General features: G+C 50.5%; 1 pseudogene; it reads left to right on the plus strand.

Annotated features, from left to right (window-relative positions):
- The first annotated feature begins 4,586 nt into the window (after window positions 1-4,586).
- LOC137768565 (cleavage stimulation factor subunit 1-like) lies at window positions 4,587-5,951 on the plus strand (annotated as a pseudogene).
- The last annotated feature ends 13,126 nt before the right edge of the window (window positions 5,952-19,077 follow it).

Raw genomic sequence — 19,077 nt, forward strand, 5'->3', positions numbered from 1 at the left:
TGCCTGCACTGCCACACTGCTCTCCAGAAGGGCGGCACCACTCGAATTCCCAGCTTGTGCGTCTCTGTTACCCACCACTGCCTGCTTCACGTGCTTCTGAACTTTGGGGGTTTCCTCTTCTGTATAGTTTGTCCACACTTTTGCCTGTTTCCTGGTGGGACTGCAGCCCCCTCCTCACTGATTTCTAGAAGTCCTTTGTATATTGTTGATATCAGAGGATACCTAGAATTAGAATAAAATCTATGTCGGTTTTAGACCTCCTCCCATTGTCCTCCATCTACTAATTTTGCTCCTGGTATCCTTCAATGGCAATGAATCCTTCATTTTGATGTCGTCAAGATCAAAACCAATCTTTTAAATTCTGGTGTGTGCTTTTGAAGTTTTAAGATGTCCTTTCCGGTTTCTAAGTCACAAAAACATTTTCCTAGGTTTTCTTGTATTAACCTTATACTTATCTTTATCTAGCATTTTCCTAAGTGACAGGCACTCTGCAAAGTGCTTTGCAGACACTATCTTAATAGGTGGAGACTCTTTTAGGTACTTTGCATGTATTACTTCCTTGGATCCTCACAACAGCCCTAGGAGGTCAGCACTATTATTACCATCCTCATGTTACATTTGAGGAGACTGAGGTACTGAGAGGTTAAGTAACTTCAAAGTAACACACAAGTAACAAGTTGAAGAACCTGAGAGCCTGGCTCCAGAGACTGTGTCCTCAACCTCTATGCTAACCCATCTCTCTAATGTGACCTTCACAGCAACCCCTAGTGTGGTAGTTAATTTTATGTACCAAAGTGACTGGGCTGAGGCATGCTCAGAGAGCTAGTAAAACTGTATTTCTGTGTGTGTCTGTGAGGATGTCTCTGGAAGAGAGTGGCAGGTTAGTATTTGAGTCAGTAGACTCAGTAAAAGAAAATGCCTTCACCAGTGTGGGTGGAGATCACCCAATCCATCTGAGGGCCTGGAGAGAGCAAAAAGGTGGCGGATTTGCTGTCTCTGCTCGAGCTGAGACATCAATCTTCTCCTGCCCTTGGACACAGGACACGGGTGCTCCCACTTCTCAGGCTTTCAGACTAAGACCAGGACTTGGGCCATCTGCACCCGCCCACCCCCATTCTCAGACCTTCGGCCTCAGGCTAAATTACCCACCAGCTTTCCTGGTTCTGCAGTTTGCAGACAGAAGATCATGGGGCTTCTCGACCTCCATCATGGCATGAGCCAATTCCTAGAATAAATCTCCTCTTCCATATACATTATATATCCTATTGGTTCTATTTCTCTGGACATCCTGACTAATACACTGAGAGAAGATGAGCAGGGGCCACGCCTGGGGAAAGGGGAGCACCTGGCCCAGCTCGCAGCCCCAAGCTGTGCCCTGAGCCACTGCACTGTTGTCTTAACCTCAGTCCCTCTGGGAAAGCCTGAGACCTGGAGCTGGGTGGTGCATTTTGGGAAGTGATCCCAGAGCACAGGAGGAGGGGATTGAAAAGAGTGAATGGGGAAGGAGGACAGGCCAATCCAAGGATGAGTTTTCAGGCTGGTCGCTGCTGTGGCAGCCGGGGCTCCGTCCTGCTGGGAGCCTCTGAGAAGCACACAGAATGGGTCTCCGAATTATCCCCAGGAACAAAAGGACAGCATTTATCAAGCAGCTCCCCTCCCCCATTGTGGCAAAGCTTATCTTATCACCTGTGTGAGTGTCCGGAGGGCCTGCCCTGGTCACAGAGGAGCCCTGGGGCAGAATGGTCACAGGTGCCTCTGACAGGTGCTGTCAGATGCCACCTGGGCAAGGCTGGTGCTGCAGCCAAGGTTGGGTCTGGGCGGAGAGCACGTGAGGTCAAGGTGCTGCCCGGAGTCCTTACCATTGGCACTTCGCTCCTAGTTTCTTTCCCTGCAGGCCTGTCTCACTTCTTCTCCAAGCAGACAGCTGGCCTCTGGTAGGTGGGTGCAACCTCGGCTCATTAGTCTTTGTTTCCTCCAGGATGCCCAGTGTGCTGCTATAACAACCCCGCCTTTTCTGCTCCTGGCACCAGGGGTGGTCTCTACGTGTGCCGATGCCTTTAATCCGAGTGGGAGCCCTGTGCTAACGCTTTACACATGATGACATCGAGGCTAAGGGGTTTAGGGACCAGTGCAACAGAGCTAAGGTCAGAATCCAGGCTGGCGCTGTACAGGGGCCCAGAGCCTCCTCAGGGCTGGCTGAAGGGGGAGCCCCAGCTGCTTCTGTCTGGACCACGGAGACCAGCGGGAAGCAGGAGGGAGGCGTCCTTTACTCAGAGGAAACAGCTAGAAGCTGAACAAAGGCCCAGAGGCAGGAGAGCCTGGGCTTGTATAAGGAAGAGCAGTTTGGCTAAGTGTCGAAAATTTGTGGGTGGCACTCCTAAAAGAGTTGCCATTTGGAGAGGGGTGAGGGAAGGACGTGGCAGCAGGGGTGATTTGTTTTTCTACAACTAGTTGGCAGTGGGTGGGGGAGCTTGTTTTGGACTTTTAAAACCTCTGTCACACTGCAGTCTCCTTGAGGGCAGGAACCCCTGCTTCTCCTTCTTTGCGTGACAGAGAAGCAGAGAGACGCCTCCCCCCACCCCCTGCCCACTCCCGGCCGTGTGCATGGGTGTGTGTGTGCCCTTCATCATGGACGTGGTGGGTGGAAAGATAAGCCGGGGTGGTGGCCACTCCTGGCTGGCCCTTTCAGCATATCCCCTGGTTACACTCTCTCTCCTATCCTAACCCACCCACCAGACTACCCTCACCCCACAGCTCAAGGGGCAGCTCCACCCACTTGCCATCACTTCCATTATTGGTTTTCAGCAAAGAGCCTAACAGTCCTTGGGGACTCCTCTATGGCGTCACGTAGGAGTGGAAGGGTTGTTCTCTCTGTAGATTCCTACCAGCTGCCACCCTCCCGGAGCTCTCACAATTCAATGGCACCAGGAATGGAAGAGAGGAGATAGCCCCTGACCTGTGGCCTGGTTGGCCCTTGGCCTTTGGCGTTGGAGGTATGATTTGTCCTTGGTCTCCCTCCTGCGTGTCCCTCCTGTGACTTCAGCAAATTCTCTGTCCCCACAAGCAACTGCCTTATGGCCCACCTCCTTCAGCCGGCCCTGGTCCCAGGCTCCTGGCTCTCACCCCTCCCGTCCCACCCCACCTCCAACAGGTAGCCACGGCTAACAGCGGTATGTATTTGTGATATATATTCAAAACCAGAAGCATACGATGTGTATCCCTGTGCAAATTGCTCCCTCACCTCAATAATATCACGGCCACCTTTCCGTGGACTGTGTATGGACCCGACTCATTCTTTTAAATGTCAGTACGTGCACGTGATGTAATATTTTGAACAAGTTCTCTTCCCATTATTTATTGAGAAACTGTCACGGGCAAGGCTATATTCTGGGGACCAGAATGTACATTCTAGTAAAGGAGACAGGAGGTATAAAAGTAATTAAATAAATAAGCAGCAGCATTATGGATGATGTTAAGTGTTGTGAGGAAAATAAAACTGGGGGGGTTTGAGAAAGGAGGTGACATTTGACAACTCAGATACAAACTTCAGGATAACAAGAAAGATGCATACTTGGGCCATGTCCAGTGTGGGGCTGGGACACACCCTGCTGATGGCACCTTTGAGCCCATGGGATGGAGATGGTGGAGATGGTGATGGGTGAGCCCCGTGGCGCTAGTCTTCCCTCTTATTCAGTGTCCTCAGGGGCGGTGGCAGCTGTCCAGGCCAAGGGACAGATGCAGAGGCCCACATCCCCTGTTGCTGAGCCCTTTTTCACAGGCCCGCCAGGCGCAGCTGTAGTACCGCCTCACTCCTGTGACCTCTTCACGTAACAAATGGACTTTCTTCTTTGAAAAACTGAATAAAATGCCTAGCCTGCCTCTGCTTTCACAAGATACTGTATGTGAAAGGGCTTGAAGGAAGGAAAGTTTCAGAAAAAAAAAAAAAAAAAAAGAGAGGAAATTCTCTCTGTTTTCTAGGTCTGCTGTAACAAAGTATCACAAACTGGGTGGCTTAAAACTGTAGAAATTTCGTGTCTCACAGTTCTGGAGGCCTGAAGTCTGAAATCAAGGTGTTAGTAGGTTGGTTCCTCCTTAGGGGCTCAGAGGAAGAATCTGTTCCTCTAGTCACTGGGTTAAGGCAACCCTAATGCCCTCATCTTAACTTGATCTCATCTGCAAAGACCCTATTTCCAAATAAGGTCATAGTCACAGGTACTGGGGGTTAGGACTTGAATATATCCTTTTCGGGGGACACAATTCAACCCCGAACAGTATCTAATATCATCTTCATCATCAGCATCATCATTGCCATAATCATCACGAAAAAAATCAGTGTTAAAAAACAAACACCAGGGCTTGGGTCACGCCCCAGCGGAGACGGTGCGCAGGCGCACTTGCTCCGTAAGGCCCCGGAAGTGGTGGAGTCCACCTGCCGCCACACCTGCGGTGCTCTCCGGATCTGACATTTGTCCGTGAGGCAGCAGTTCCTTGGTGTCCGTGTTGTCGCGTAGGAGATAAAGTCGGAGGAGGTGAACGAATCTCTAGAACGCGCCCCTGGCAGGGAAATTATCTTCCTCTTCTCCCCGATGCACAGAACCAAAGTGGGCTTGAAGGATCGCCAGCAGCTCTACAAGCTGATCGTTAGCAGCTGCTCTATGACGGCTACATCAACATTGCTAATGGCCTCATCAATGAAATCAAGCCTCAGTCTGTCTGTGCACCCTCGGAGCAGCTCCTGCATTCATCAAACTAGAAATGAAACAACTGTGTGCATGGAGAAAGGTCCAGAAGAATTCATACCACCATGTTAACAGTATCTCTAGGTGATATAATACAAGGAATAGAAAATGATGATACTGCAGTTCACTATGCAATTGGTCCGTCAGATACAGTTGCCCCTGGCACAGGAATTGACCTGGAGTTTGATGCAGATGTCCAGACTATGTCCCCAGAGGCTTCAGAGTACAAAACATGCTATGTCACATCTCATAAAGGACCATGTCGTGTAGCTACCTATAATAGAGACGGGCAATTAATAGCTACTGGATCTGCTGATGCTTCCATAAAAATACTTGACACAGAAAGAATGTTGGCCAAAAGTGCCATGCCAGTAGAGGTCATGATGAATGAGACTGCACAGCAGAACATGGAAAACCACGCAGTGATTCCAACTCTTTACGACGACGTGGATGAAGTCACGTGTCTCGCTTTCCACCCAACAGAACAGATCCTCGCCTCTAGTGAAAGGGATTATACTCTTAAATTATTTGATTATTCCAAACCATCTACAAAAAGAGGCTTCAAATCCATTCAGGAGGCTGAAATGTTATGCTCCATCTCTTTTCATCCTTCTAGAGACTTTATACTTGTTGGGACTCAGCAGCCTACTCTTCGACTTTATGATATCAACATATTTCAGTGCTTTGTCTCTTGCAGTCCTCAAGATCAATATACTGATGCCATATGTTCCATTAATTACAATCCTAGTGCCAATATGTATGTGACTGGTAGCAAGGACAGCTGCATCAAATTATGGGATGGTGTTTCAAATCGATGCATCACAACTTTTGAGAAAGCACACGATGATGCTGAAGTTTGTTTTGCCATTTTTTCCAAAAATTCAAAATACATTCTGTCAAGTGAAGAAGACTGTAGCTAAACTTTGAGAAATATCAACAGGGCGAACCCTGGTCAGATACACAGGTGCTGGCTTGAGCGGACGGCAGGGGCACCGGACGTAGTCCATCTTCAACCACACGGAGGACTGCGTGCTGCTGCCTGACTAGAGGACCATCAGCCTCTGCTGCTGGGACTCAAGAACGGCCGAGAGCCGGAACCTGCTCTCCCTGGGCCACAACAACATCGTGCACTCGCCCACCAACCCCGGCTTTGTGACCTGCAGCAACGACTTCGGGGCGCGGTTTTGGTACCAGAGGTCGACCACGGACTAGAGCCGCCTGTGTTAAATAGGGTTCTTTTCTCGAGGACTCTGCCTCTCCTTCCCCTTGTGTCCCATCACCAGCTTCAGTAGTAAGTCATTGTACCATCTTTGGCAGTTGTGCTGCCACCTCTACGTCCTTCTGGGATTTGTACAAATCTTTTTTTACCTTGATGGAGAATCATGGTGGAAAAAGTTGGAAAGACAGATCTGTGGGGTTGTTCTGCACCCACTGATTATTACATGGTGATTTTCATCGGTTTTTTAAATACAGGACTTGCTATTTCTCTTGATCATTTGAAGAAGGATAGAGTATTAAAGTGCTTTCTAGATCTCAAGTAGATCTGTCATGAAAAAAAAAAAACACCAAAATGCATTATCAGCAAACTGGATATGCCTGTTTTTGTGTGGGTGGTAGTCTGCTGTGACATGATAAAGGCAGTGACAGATTTGCAGGAACCTGGGAGAGACAAGACTTAGGTCCCGCTTGGCGCTTCTCAAACAGCAGTGCACACATGAACCACCTGGGGCTTGTAAAAATGCAGACCCCTGTCAGTAGGCCTGGGGCAGCCCTATATTCTGCGTTTCTGTCAAACTCCCAGGTGACGCCTCTACCGCTGGTCCGTGGACCACGCCGTGAGTAGCAAGGGTCTGATGGATTGCCACCATACAGGCCTCTGCTCTGCCTAAGGCCCAAGCATTGGTCACCTTTGAAGAACCTCGCCCTCTTTCTCCCATGACCTTCATGATTTCAAGAGCCAGCCTGGAAGGCTTCACACGTGTCACTTCCCACTTAGGTGGTCCCAGCTGTGATGTCTTTCCCTACCTAACCCGTTCCTCACATGGCACGCTGTCTTTTCTTAGCCTCACATTAGTATTCTAGTGGACGGCCTCACTGATGGTGGAATGCACTGGGGGAGCCCAGAGGAAACTTAGCTGAAAGGAGGCCTGTAAACACCGCAGAGCACAAAACACATTCAGCCAAAAGACCCCCATTCCTGGACCCCATCCAGACTCGTCCCTTTATTATTTTTGTTCTCTTTCCTCTTTTACTAGACCTTGCCTGAAAACAGCCTGGGCGTTGCTAAGGTAACGCTGTAGAGCCTCCCCCCAATACATCATTGTTTAATTCCAGCAGCAGCAGCCCAAGGAATTTGCTATTTGTTTAAGAGATGAAAGCCACAAACTTCCACACATTCTTCTCCAGTTTCACTCCCCTCGAACTGTATGGCCCAGTCAGAGCGGAGCACATTGGGTGGAGTGGACTCATGGGACCCAACAAAATAATGGGTGCTTGAGAATGGTCCTCATCACCCACGAGAGAGAAAGAGAGAGCTGGGATTTCTCTTGACGGGGCACCAGGGGCGATAACTGTCCTCACTGAGGGTCTGAGATGGGCATGGTGGGAAAGGAAAGCCTCTCAGCTATGTTCCCTCCCAGCCTCAGATCTGGAAATCACACTTCCCTCGGGGCCTCGATTTCACAGACTGTGACTCTAGGAAGGGTACCTGAAATCCCACGAGCAGCACACCTAACCTGTGTGAAAACACATAGGATGTGGTTCAGGGCGCAGAGGTGTTTCAGGAGCACATACAGCCCCATTTAACGAGCTTTATCAGGAAACCACTGTGGCTTGAGGGCCTGTGAGGTAGGTACTGGGGACACAGTGTGCATAGCCCTAGATGTGCAGCTTCTTACCAGCAGGAGCATTGATCCGACTCTGCTCTGCTGCCACTGACAGAATGATTTCTCTCTCGGTCCTTGCTTTTCTTTGCCATTCCGCTTCTCTCACGGACAACCACTTGGCTCCCCCTCTGTGTCGCATCCAAACTCCCTAAGCTGATGAATTTGATTGGTTCAAGTATCACTAACTCTAAGCCTAAGCTGTCTCATAAGACACCTGGCTGACCAATAGAGAGGCAGCCCCTGGTCAGGTGCTCACCCTTGGGTCCAATCAGCTGTGGCCCACCTACCATAGCTCATGTGGTGCAGCATGACATCTTTAAAGGGAGCTGCAGTTATAGGAGATCTTCGGAGGCCTGTTTATCCGCCCAGTGTGAGCTACACGATAAAGTGATGCTTTCAGAAGAGTTCTGGGGAGAAAGCAAGATATCTAATGAGGAGGCTTGATCGAATTTTGTGGTATGTTGTGGTGTATGATATAATCTCTCTGTCATCCCACTGAGACTTTGGTGAAATGTACATTGCTCACCAATGCTTCTGGTGTTAGACATGCGTTGTTTTTTTTTTAAATTAATTCTTATTGGAGTGTAGTTGCTTTACAATGTTGTGTTAGTTTCTACCGTACAGCAAAATGAGTCAGCTATACGTATATATATATATATCCCCTCTTTTTTGGATTTCCTTCCCATTTAGGTCACCACAGTGCGGTAACTAGAGTTCCCTGTGCTCTACAATATGTTCTCATTTAGTTATCTATTTTATACATAGTATCAATCGTGCATGTGTGTCAGTGCCAAGCTCCCAATTCCTCCCCCTCACCCCCTAGACATGTGTTTTTGAAGGTTGGCTGTGCTCACTCTGACCTCCAGGAAGACAGATTTAGAACAGAAGCTGCCCCCCAGGGGCCCAGCCACAATCTGTTACCTATAGAAAAACGTGAGAAGTTCGGCAGCCAATGGAAGGAGAAAATAGGATCAATCTACTGAAGTATCAGGATCATCCGTACACACGGACAGACACAGTGAGACAGAGATAGAGATCTCCAAAAGACACATACCCAGAGAGATACATACAGAGAGACACAACACATATAGCGGCACACTCACACCCACCGAAACAAGGAGAGCTCTGAAGACAGCTTACGGCTCAAGTGTGGTGGAAGTGAACACTGCATACAGGAGGGCGAGGCTGTCTAGCACGAAAAGAAGAAAAGAACCATCTTTCTGGACACTCAGGAGGTCATGGTAAAGTAGTTGCTGAACTCATCTTCAGGAGAGGACAGGGTGAGTGCTATGGCTGGGTGATTCAATATAATCCCTTTGCATAGGAAGATATGTCCCTCAAAGTTGAAAAGCAAAAAAAACCAAAACCCCCAAAAGCAGGTGTAGACAGGCTTTTGGAGAAGTTGCCAGAATCCAGATGAGTTCCAAGTGTCTGTTTAGCCTGTGGCCTCAGCACTCAGAAAGGGACCCCCTTGGGGAACACTGTGATACCGTCAGGGTCTGGAGAAACTGTCAGTTTGGTTAGGGAGCCCACGTTGCACGGAAGGATGGCTGTCCTCTGCCCGTGCTTCTCACTGTGCAGCCACCCACACAGGGACTGAGATCATGAAGGAACTGGATACTGGATTCCAGCCGCAGCCAGTCCTGGAGGGAGGCCCAGCCCCTGAACAGCGGAGGGGGGAAGAGGATGAGTTGCCCCTGTGGTAAGATGTGGAGCTCACACTTGGGCTGTCATGTCTGGAAGGGACCTCGGAGGTCTTCTTGTCCAACCCTTTGTTTTTTAGAGGAGAAAATGCAAGCTCAGAGATTAAGTGATTTGCCTGGGGTCATGCAATGAGTTGGTGGTGACCTGACAAACTCATTTACCAACAGCTGCTGCCCTTAACTTAGGTTTTGTTTTTGTTTTTTCCCTCTTAGAGGAAGATCAGGTCTGTGGGGGAGGGCTGGTGAGGACAAAACCTGACAACAGGTCCAAGGGTCTCTGAGAGGGGTTGGTTGAGAAAATGCTGTCAAAGAAATTCCTGCTTCATTTTTTTTTTTTTTTAAGGACATGCTTTTTTATTTTTTTAAAAAATTCTTTATTTTATTTATTTATTTTTGGCTGTGTTGGGTCTTCGTTTCTGTGCGAGGGCTTTCTCCAGTTGCGGCAAGTGGGGGCCACTCATCATCGCGGTGCGCGGGCCTCTTCACTATCGCGGCCTCTCTTGTTGCGGAGCACGGGCTCCAGACGCGCAGGCTCAGTAATTGTGGCTCACGGGCCTAGTTGCTCCGCGGCATGTGGGATCTTCCCAGACCAGGGTTCGAACCCATGTCCCCTGCATTGGCAGGCAGACTCTCAACCACTGCGCCACCAGGGAAGCCCCTCTGCTTCATTTTATCTGCAGAATCTCCCCTCCTTCTGGGCCCGCTGTCCCTTGATGAAGACTTCATTTTGGTCACAAAAGGGGTACGGTAACTCAAGTGCTTCAGAGCATAGGCGATCTGGAGTCCTGGAATCAGGAAAGGAGTGAGCGGAGAAAGGCAACTGATGGTATTCAGGAGCAGGCTGGGATTAGTCACAGCATGGAGCCCCCCAATTTCCTCTCCTCCCCAGTTGCTTGTGAATCAGTTGATTTGGATGCAAAATGGCATCTGCTGGGAGAGGGGCGCCAGTTCAGTGGAGGAATGAAAGGACACAGATCTCAAATTGGTAACGGAGGGATCTTGTTCATAACTGCCAAAGCCGTGCTGGACCTCCGTACGTGGAGTCTGAAATCACCGGCCAAAGGGGGCTTCCGGCTAAGCTCTTGATGGAGCCTAGCCATCGTGTCCCTGTCCCCTGCGAATGCTGTTCTTGCACTGAACATGGTCTGACTGTTCCCTTTGGTGCCCTCACCACTCCGGGGATGGGAAGTGGGAGGACAAGGCCAAACTCGTCTCTGTGTTGGGAGGTGGGAGAAACGTGACATCAGGTCCACAGTGGTTGGCTTGAGGTCTTACAGAGCCGTCAGGACCCGGGCATCCTGTCTCCCAGTCGTCTCTGCCAGCACACAGGTGCCTTTGATGCTCCTTGAGAACCCAGAGAGTACTGGAGGACAGCTTTCTCAGAAAGCAGCACCATACTGACATCACTGATGACCTGGGCTTGGGGCCGGGGCCAGAGGTGAGAGAGGAAAATGAGGTGAAGAAGGAGCAAAAGAAAACCGGTCTCCCCCGCTGTACCCCCTACCCCCAAATGACTCAGTTGGTCTTTGAGATGAGAAAACAGCCACCGAATTCTTTCTGCTCTCTGCTAGGATCTTCCTTTTGAATGCAAAGGAGAGACTGGGAGCTCTTTCAGAGTCAAACATGGTTCTTCATCTCAATGCCCAGAGACAAAGGCCAAAAAAATGTGAGGAATTTCCAAAGCGCCTCCTTCAAACAGCATCTCCCCCACCCTCTGGCTCAGCTCCACGGGCACTGCTGAAGGGGATGGCGGCTTTCTTCTCCTGGCCTGCGGCCCACTCGCTAAAAGCTCGTATCTGCGGAGAAAGGAAATTAGGAATCTCCCCGCTCAGCGTTCTGCTCTCATGCTCCTGTAAGAAGACACCTCTGTGAACCCAGATGGTAGGATGGGCCTGGGGAGTGGCTTCCACTGGGCAGACCAGTCTCTGCCTGGCCGCCCCCCTCGTCCATAGCCGCCGTAATGGCGGGTCGAAGAGACGGACGCACCCCACCCACTCCAGGGCAATGGGAACATTTTCACTTTCTGACCGAGGCCTTTAAGAGGAACCCTCCTTTGGCTCAGGGTTCTTTTCTCCTTCCTCTCTGGAGGCTGAATGAATGGGAATAAGCTTCCAGAACATTACAGGGAGTAAAGAAAACTGGGAAAGAGCCCAGGGAGTTCTCACTTTAAAACATCTTTGAGACAGAGAGTGATAGTCAATGCTCTGGGGCCCCTGGCAGTTTGGGCGACCGCCTGCCAGTCCTCACTACCTGTTTATTTAACACCAACCTCACCTCCCTCCCCGTAGGATGCTGGGTTCTTTGGGGGTCACTGCGATCCCTCAGAAAGTGAGAAAAAAAACAGAAAAAATAACAACCTACAGATAACTGTTGGAGGAGGGATTGGTAGTGATAACACTTTGGATTACACAACCCACGTAGGACCACACCAATTATCACATGACACGTTAAGCAAAATTACCTCGCTCATTGCTTGCCTTGACCTTCCAACTTGGTAGACTTGCCCAGGCTCTCCTTGCTCCCTGCTGGCTGCCGGAATAACTTTCCTCAAGCACTGGCTTGGTCACGCCAATGGCAACTTTAAAACGCACAGCAGCACTCTCTGGCCACAGTATCTGGCCCAGGGGTCTTGGCGTGGCACTCAAGGGTCCCCTCTTCCTAGCCTCTACAACGCACCCCGCCCATTGTCCTTCAACATGGCTGCCCTCCCCCACCCTTTATCCCACCTGGCGCCCTAAACAGTGTTCTCACCCCTTGACTCTTATCCCATCCAACATGGAGGACACCTCCCTTCCTCTCCTCCCCCCAACTCCCATTTCAATATGGGACTTCACAGACTCCCTGCTCCTTCTTCCCCGCTATCACATTCACCATCTCGCTTGAGTCCCTTTTCCCTAGGAAGCTTCTTTGACCAGCCCCACCTCCCCATTGGTGTCAGACAGACCCTGCCTCAGAGCCCTGCATTGTATTCATGGTAGTTTTGGCTTTGGAATTGTCTTTGGGAACTCAGGTGTATATTGGCCTCAAATGATTGGTAACTTCCTTGAGGTCAGGGGAAACCCTCTCCCAATAGTTCTCAAAGTGAGGTCCCTGACCATAGCATCAGCATTGCCTGGGAACTTGTTAGGAATGCAGATGCCCAGGCCCCACCCCCATCCTAACGCACCAGTGACCGGAGGCCGGCCTGGCAATCTGTGTTATAACATGCCCTCTAGATAATTCTGATGCACGCTTCAGTTTGAGAACCACTGCATGAGTGCTCTGCAGAGTAGTGTTGTGGAACCCAAGTTCGTGTGCCTGACACACAGTGAGTGAGGCCCACCAAAAAGTCGGAATTTGGAGCAGAGAAAGGTGTATTTCAAGGACCAAGCAAGGAGCTCATGCCCCAAAGACCCAAACTCCCTCATGGGTTTCAGGCAAGAGTTTTTAAAGACAAATCTGGAATGAGGGCTGCAGGTTGTGTGACTTTCTGCAGATTGGTTGGTGGGTAGGTAACAGGGTGATGTTCCAGGAATCTCATCATCAGCCTTCTGGTTCCGACTAGTCTGGGGTCCACGTGCTTGCGCTCAGCCTAAAGTTACCCTCCTCCACCTGGTTGGGGGCCTTAGTTCCTGTAGAAGAACTCAGAGATATTTGTATCAGATCATCCTGTCTATCTCTTGAGGAGGAACCAGGACCCTGCCCCAAGCTGCATGATTGTTTCTTGACAACTTTTCCTTTGTTTCTGCATTCCTTCCCTCCCCTAATTAGTAACTGTTTGAATCTGCCTTTTGCAATTCAGGGAAAGTCTAGGAAGCTGAAGCTTTTTTCCTACAAACAAGAAACAGGGGACACGGAAAGGCTTTTGTACCCTGGAGGGCCTCACAGCCTCTGCTTGGTTTCAGTAGTACGGGATTCACCACGCTGCATGAGCTTCAAAAACCCATCAGCTGGCTCCCTAACTGATATGGCCCCGGCCAGCAACCCCATTCCTTAGATCTGACTGACTCCATTCAGTCTGTAAGGGTAGGTACCTTGCAGACAGCAGTTTTTCTTCCCTTTGCTCATTGGAAGAGGAAAAAAGGAAGTTGCTTCTGTATGCTCTGTTGTGCCCATCCTTTCCTTGACATGTCATGGCCGCCCGGAGTTTGGGTGGCTGCTGACAGAGAGGGATGGGCTCCCCAGAGGCCCACTGGCTGGCGTGTGCTCCTGGGCCCTGCTGCCCTGAGGATTTCCCAGGTGGTGGACGGCAGGCAGCACCAGAGGGAGGGAGGGAACCTGGGCGGTGTGTGCTGGGCCTTTGTGGAAACGGGCAGGAAGATGCACCCTGTACCCCTACCCCGGGCAGCTTTCCTCAGGGAGCAGGGGCTGCCTGTGTGGCCAAGGAGGGCCAGCCTGACATGAATGGAGACCTTGTATCGGGGACCTCGCTGGAGCCGGGAGCCACAACACAGGGGCTTTTCACGAGCAACCTCGCAACAGAGGCGGCATTGAGCGTGACTGGTGGCTCGCGGGCAGACGTGGGGTCTGGCGGACGCGTGGCATCAGTGGAACAACATTGCCGCTCCTCCTGCCCCTGCCTTGGCTGGGGTGGGGTGTGGGCTGTTAGAGGTCTCCTCTCAGAGGGGAAGACGCAGAGTCACGTTGTCCGTAGCGTAAGCCGCCCTGCACCCCTCTCAGCATTCAAGGCTGCAATGAGGGGCGGGGCAGGAGGTGAGCAAAGGGGGCGCTGCGTGCAGAGAGTGGGCTGGCATGCTGAACGGGAACGGGTTAAAGACAGCTGCTTGGAGACAACTCCACAGGGACCTGTGCTACAAGAACGAGGAGGAGATGCCAGAGGCACTCTATCAGTCCAAGGGGCGTGGAATCCCAGCGTGCCCTCCAAGGGCTCAGTGGGAGGTAAGGAAGAAGTGCAGCCTTGCTGGGGGGCTGTTTGGAGGCTACAAGTCAGTGACAGATGACAACTGCCCAGGAGGAATCAGGACGGGGGTGACAGTGGGGCTGGGGGCATGGTGGGTTTAATGCTTCCAAAGGAGAAGAGTCTCCCTCCCCATATATAAACACACCCTCTCTCTGTCCACCTACAGCTGACCTTCACCTCAACAAGGAGCTTAGTACATCAGTTCGCCCTGGCTTTCTCTCCTCTCTTCTCCTGTCTCCTTTTCTAGCGTGACCAACTGTCCTGGTTTACTCAGGACCAAAGGGTTTCCGGGGATGTGGGACTTTCAGGGCTAAAACTGGGACAGTTGGTCACCCTACGTCCATCTTTGATACCTTCTACTACATTTGAAACTTCTGGGACCTCCTTTGTGGCCCAGTGGTTAAGAATCTGCCTGCCAATGCAGGGGACACGGGTTCGAGCCCTGGTCCGGGAAGATCCCACATGCTGCGGAGCAACTAGGCCCGTGAGCCACAACAACTGAGCCTGCGCTCTAGAGCTCGTGAGCCACAACTAGTGAGCCCGCGTGCCTAGAGTCCATGCTCCGCAACAAGAGAAGCCACTGCAACAAGAGAAGCGACCACAGTAGAAGCTCGTGCACTGCAACGAAGAGTAGCCTCCGTATGCCACAACTAGAGAAAGCCCGTATGCAGCAACGAAGACCCAACACAGCCAAAAAAAAAAAAAAAAAGCTTCTTATACTTATCTCCCCCACTAAATCTGATAATAAGATGAAGACTGAAAACAAGGGGATAGGCCTCTATTTTGCCACTTGCAATCATGGTTAATGGTGTATTGGATGTGGGTATGGTGGATATGTTGAAGCCCTTGGTTAAGATAAAATGGGGAAGCAAGTTATGGCTGATGGTTTATTTAGGACACATTAGATTGAGGAGGTGGCCATGCTTTCTCCATTTTCGCTCTTGTGGACACGCTCGTCCCTGTCTCTTTGTTCCTTTGTAAGGATTCTTGCCCTCTGCCTGGCAGGTCCCATCATTCCTCAAAACAGCCCAGGCTGCATGACGTGGCCTCCCGTGTGCTCCCAACATCATATGTGAGATGTATAGACATACATACGTACGTGCATATAACGCTCTTCAAGCTCTTTTCCTTACCTGCTCCACTAGAATGTGATCCTCTTAAAGAAAGGATTGTTTTAGTTTTCTGTATCCATTGCTACATGGAAGGTTCAATAAATGTTTGCTGATAAAAGAACAAAAGAGCAAATTATTCCCATCCAGTTGGGAGAATCTGGGAAGACTTCGAAGACAAAGGAGCCTAAAAGGTTGACTTAGGTACTGTGAGGTGGAGATGCAGCAGCAGGTGGCCTTCTGGGACCCCAGCTAGAGCCACGGCCCATTCCTTCTGGCCTCCATCCCTCCTCCCCACCCACCTGCCCGTCTCCAGAGCAGCCCTGCGTCAGTCCTCCTCCATGTCTGCTCTCTCAGGGCTGGTGTCATGTTGTGGTGACTCACCGACCCCTGGAGTTCAGGTCTCTCCCTGAGCTCATTGACAGGCAGGCCCGGGAGAGTCGGGGAGCAGCCCTGGAGGCCTCGCATGCTGAGTCCTCTCAAAATGACCGGGGGGTGGAGGCGGGGGCTTGATTTCCAGGGAAAATGCTGTTGTGTTTTCACTCTTTCATCAGAAGCAAACCAATAATCCCAACCAGGTCATCTTGGGACAGTGGTGGGTTCAGGTTCAGCTGTCACCCTTGGGGCGTCCATCTCTCTCCTTCAGAGGCCTCCCCAGGCCTCTGAGGCAGCCGGCAGCCTCTCACAAGGTCACAGGCTCAGGGCAGGAGGCCCCCTGGATAAAAGCCAGGAGGCAGAGGGGATGACCCCCAGGTGAGCCCCAGGGAAGCAGCAGCTCCTGGCCCCAGACAGGGCTCGGCTAACCAGAGCAGGCTGACGCTGCCCGTGCTGGGACCCCACGGCCTCCCCCCGCCCCACTCTGTGAACCACTTTCTCTCTGCCTTTTCCCCTTCCTTCTCTCTCCTCCCCAGCTGGCCGTCCCTCCCTGAATCTTAGCCCAGGAGAGGATGACGAGCTGGCGGACAAGTCTCCCTTAACTACCGCAGCTGCTTTGTTTTTCTTTGTGGTAGTTATTCCCACCTGAAATTGATCACCTGGTTTGTGCTTGTTTCCCAGACTTGAATGGAATGAGGGCACAGACTATTATGTTCACGGCTAATTATGCCCCAGCACTTAGAAGGGTGCCCAGTGCATCATAGTTAATGAGTGAATGAATGAGGTCACATATTCGGTCCCATGCCCCAGGCTCTGGTGACCTAGCGCTGGGCAGTGCCCAAGCTCTGTGTTTGGAAGGTTCCTGGACAGACAGCCAGGAACCTGGGGCTGGGGAAAACCCACTGAGGTTCTGCAACCACTTCTTTTAAGCCTGGGGGAGCCGCAGAAGGAGGTTTGGGGGTACAAAGCACTGGGGTCAGCCCCTAATGCTTGCCTTACCTTCTAAGGAGAGACGTGCAGACCCTCTTGCCGCATTGTCTCTCGAGTCCTCCACCAATGCCCACCCTCCTCTGGTCCGGAGCACTGAGTTCATTTCTCCTTCTGTCCCTCAGTGCTGCCTGTTTGGTGGGCAGGACTCCTCTGCTGACATGGTAGCTGGTCCTGGGAGGGACCGGATGATGCCCTGCTCATGCCCTTATTTACGGCAGGACAGGCTGAGGCCCAGACAGAACAAATGAAGTCATTTGTTCAAGATCACACTGTCCGTCCTTGACAGGGCTGAGAGTTCATTTATTCATTCATTGGACACATATTTATTGAGTCCCTACTACGTGCCAGCACTTTTCCAAGGCATTGGCGGTACATCACTGTACAAAACAACAGGACAATTAAATCAATATAACAGAATTAACAACTAAAATAACTACCATATGTTAGTCTTTTACATTGCAACAAGTATTGTACTAATTGCTTTATTTATACTATTTAATTTAACCCTTACAACAAACCTATGAAGTGAGTCTTCATTCTTCAGGTGAAGACTACTCAGCTAATAAGACGCTGATTCCACGCCCTGTGTTTCTGGCCACTGCGATACACCTCGGCTCCCTAAATTAGAAGACCTCTGTCTTGCCTCCCAGTCCAGGACTAGTTCTGCTCTACTCTGCTGCCTCTCAGACTTCCCCGTAGCTCCATTCTCTGTCTGAAGAGCATCTGCTGTTTAAAGGTCAAAGTTTGTACCCACATGTAAAGTCTAAAGTCAGTAGATGACCCAATCCTTTCTTGGGTCTAGGAAACATATTACAAAATTAGAGAGGAGACCGGGAAAGAGAGATGATATCATGTGCTAGTCACCCTGGAGCATGCAGTAACAGAGGATGGTCTTTTCCTGCGGGTCCAGAATTGAAGAGTCAGTTAAAATGTGATTAGTGCTTTCTAGGAGAGGGATAGAGATATACTAAACAACCCATATCTGTAAGGAGCAAATAGCCTAGTACCTCAGTGGGAACACTTACATATTGGCGAGGTAGAGACAATACAATGTGTTCACAGTCTTGCTAAGGCTTCTCTTCCTAGGCTTATAGCCAGACTACGTTTCCCAGACACCCTTGCTGCTAGGTTTGGGCCATAGGAGTGATCAATGGGATGTGGGCAGAACTGATGTGGCATTGTCCACGCTCCATCCTCTTAGATCATATTTAAGGTGACAGCCTCACAAGTTGGAAGTAGCCTAGAAGTGCCAAGTAGAACCCCCTGACGCTCATTAGGCTGTGCGTGGTATTTATGATTTGGCATAGCCTACCTACCTGGACCGCTAGCAAAACTTAGCAGCCAGCCCCCATCCTTAGGGGTTTTCCAAAAGTCATCTCATTATCATAACAAAAGATACCTTTAGCACTCTCTTCACGTAGGAAATTCCAAGCTCTGTGCCGGGATTGGGAATGAAAAACAAATATATATTTATTATAAAGTACAAGATCACAAAAGATATTTAAGAATGTAAAGAGATCAGGGGTTCCCTGGTGGCACAGTGGTTAGGAATCTGCCTGCCAATACAGGGGACATGGGTTCGAGCCCTGGGCCGGGAAGATCCCACATGCCGCGGAGCAACTAAGCCCGTGCACCACAGCTACTGAGCCTGCGCTCTAGAGCCCGCGAGCCACAACTACTGAGCCCACGTGCCACAACTACTGAAGCCTGCGTGCCTAGAGCCCGTGCTCCACAACAAGAGATGCCACCATGCTGAGAAGCCCATGCACCGCAATGAAGAGCAGCCCCCGCTCGCCGCAACTAGAGAAAGCCCGTGCGCAGCAACAAAGACCCAACACAGCCAAAAATAAATAAATAAATAAATTTATTAAAAAAAAAAAAAAAAGAATGTAAAGAGATCCTAAAACCAAAAAGTTTGAGAAACACTGCAATAGAAGGAACAGAACGCAGGTAGCCAGTCACAAGATCGCTGGAATTACAGAAAGGCCAAGCAGTCAGTGGTGAGGAAGCCGGAGGGTGGCTTCTCTGGGAGCTGCTCCTGCCCTGGAGACTGCAAGAACAGGCACGGGGGTGGTGCTCCAGCAGCCATGAGCCAGAGCTTCCTTTTGGGACCCCACATCATGAAGGAGGACCATCTGGCAGAATTAGAGCACAGAGTCAGGGATACCAATACCAGAGTCAGTTCCAGTGGGAACTGGAATCATGTCAGGGGCCGTAAGCAGTTATGGAAGGGGGTCCCTGGAGAAAAAGAGCCAGGCATGGCTTTCTTGACATAAGAGAAGCCATTTTGGGCCTAAGCCATTTTATGATCTGAGTCTGGCCACAATGCTTGCTCTTGAATAGTCTCAGTAATTAATGATCTTAAGGGAACAAAAG

This window comes from Eschrichtius robustus, chromosome 8 (assembly GCF_028021215.1).
Source record: "Eschrichtius robustus isolate mEscRob2 chromosome 8, mEscRob2.pri, whole genome shotgun sequence".
NCBI classification, from domain to species: Eukaryota; Metazoa; Chordata; class Mammalia; order Artiodactyla; family Eschrichtiidae; genus Eschrichtius; species Eschrichtius robustus.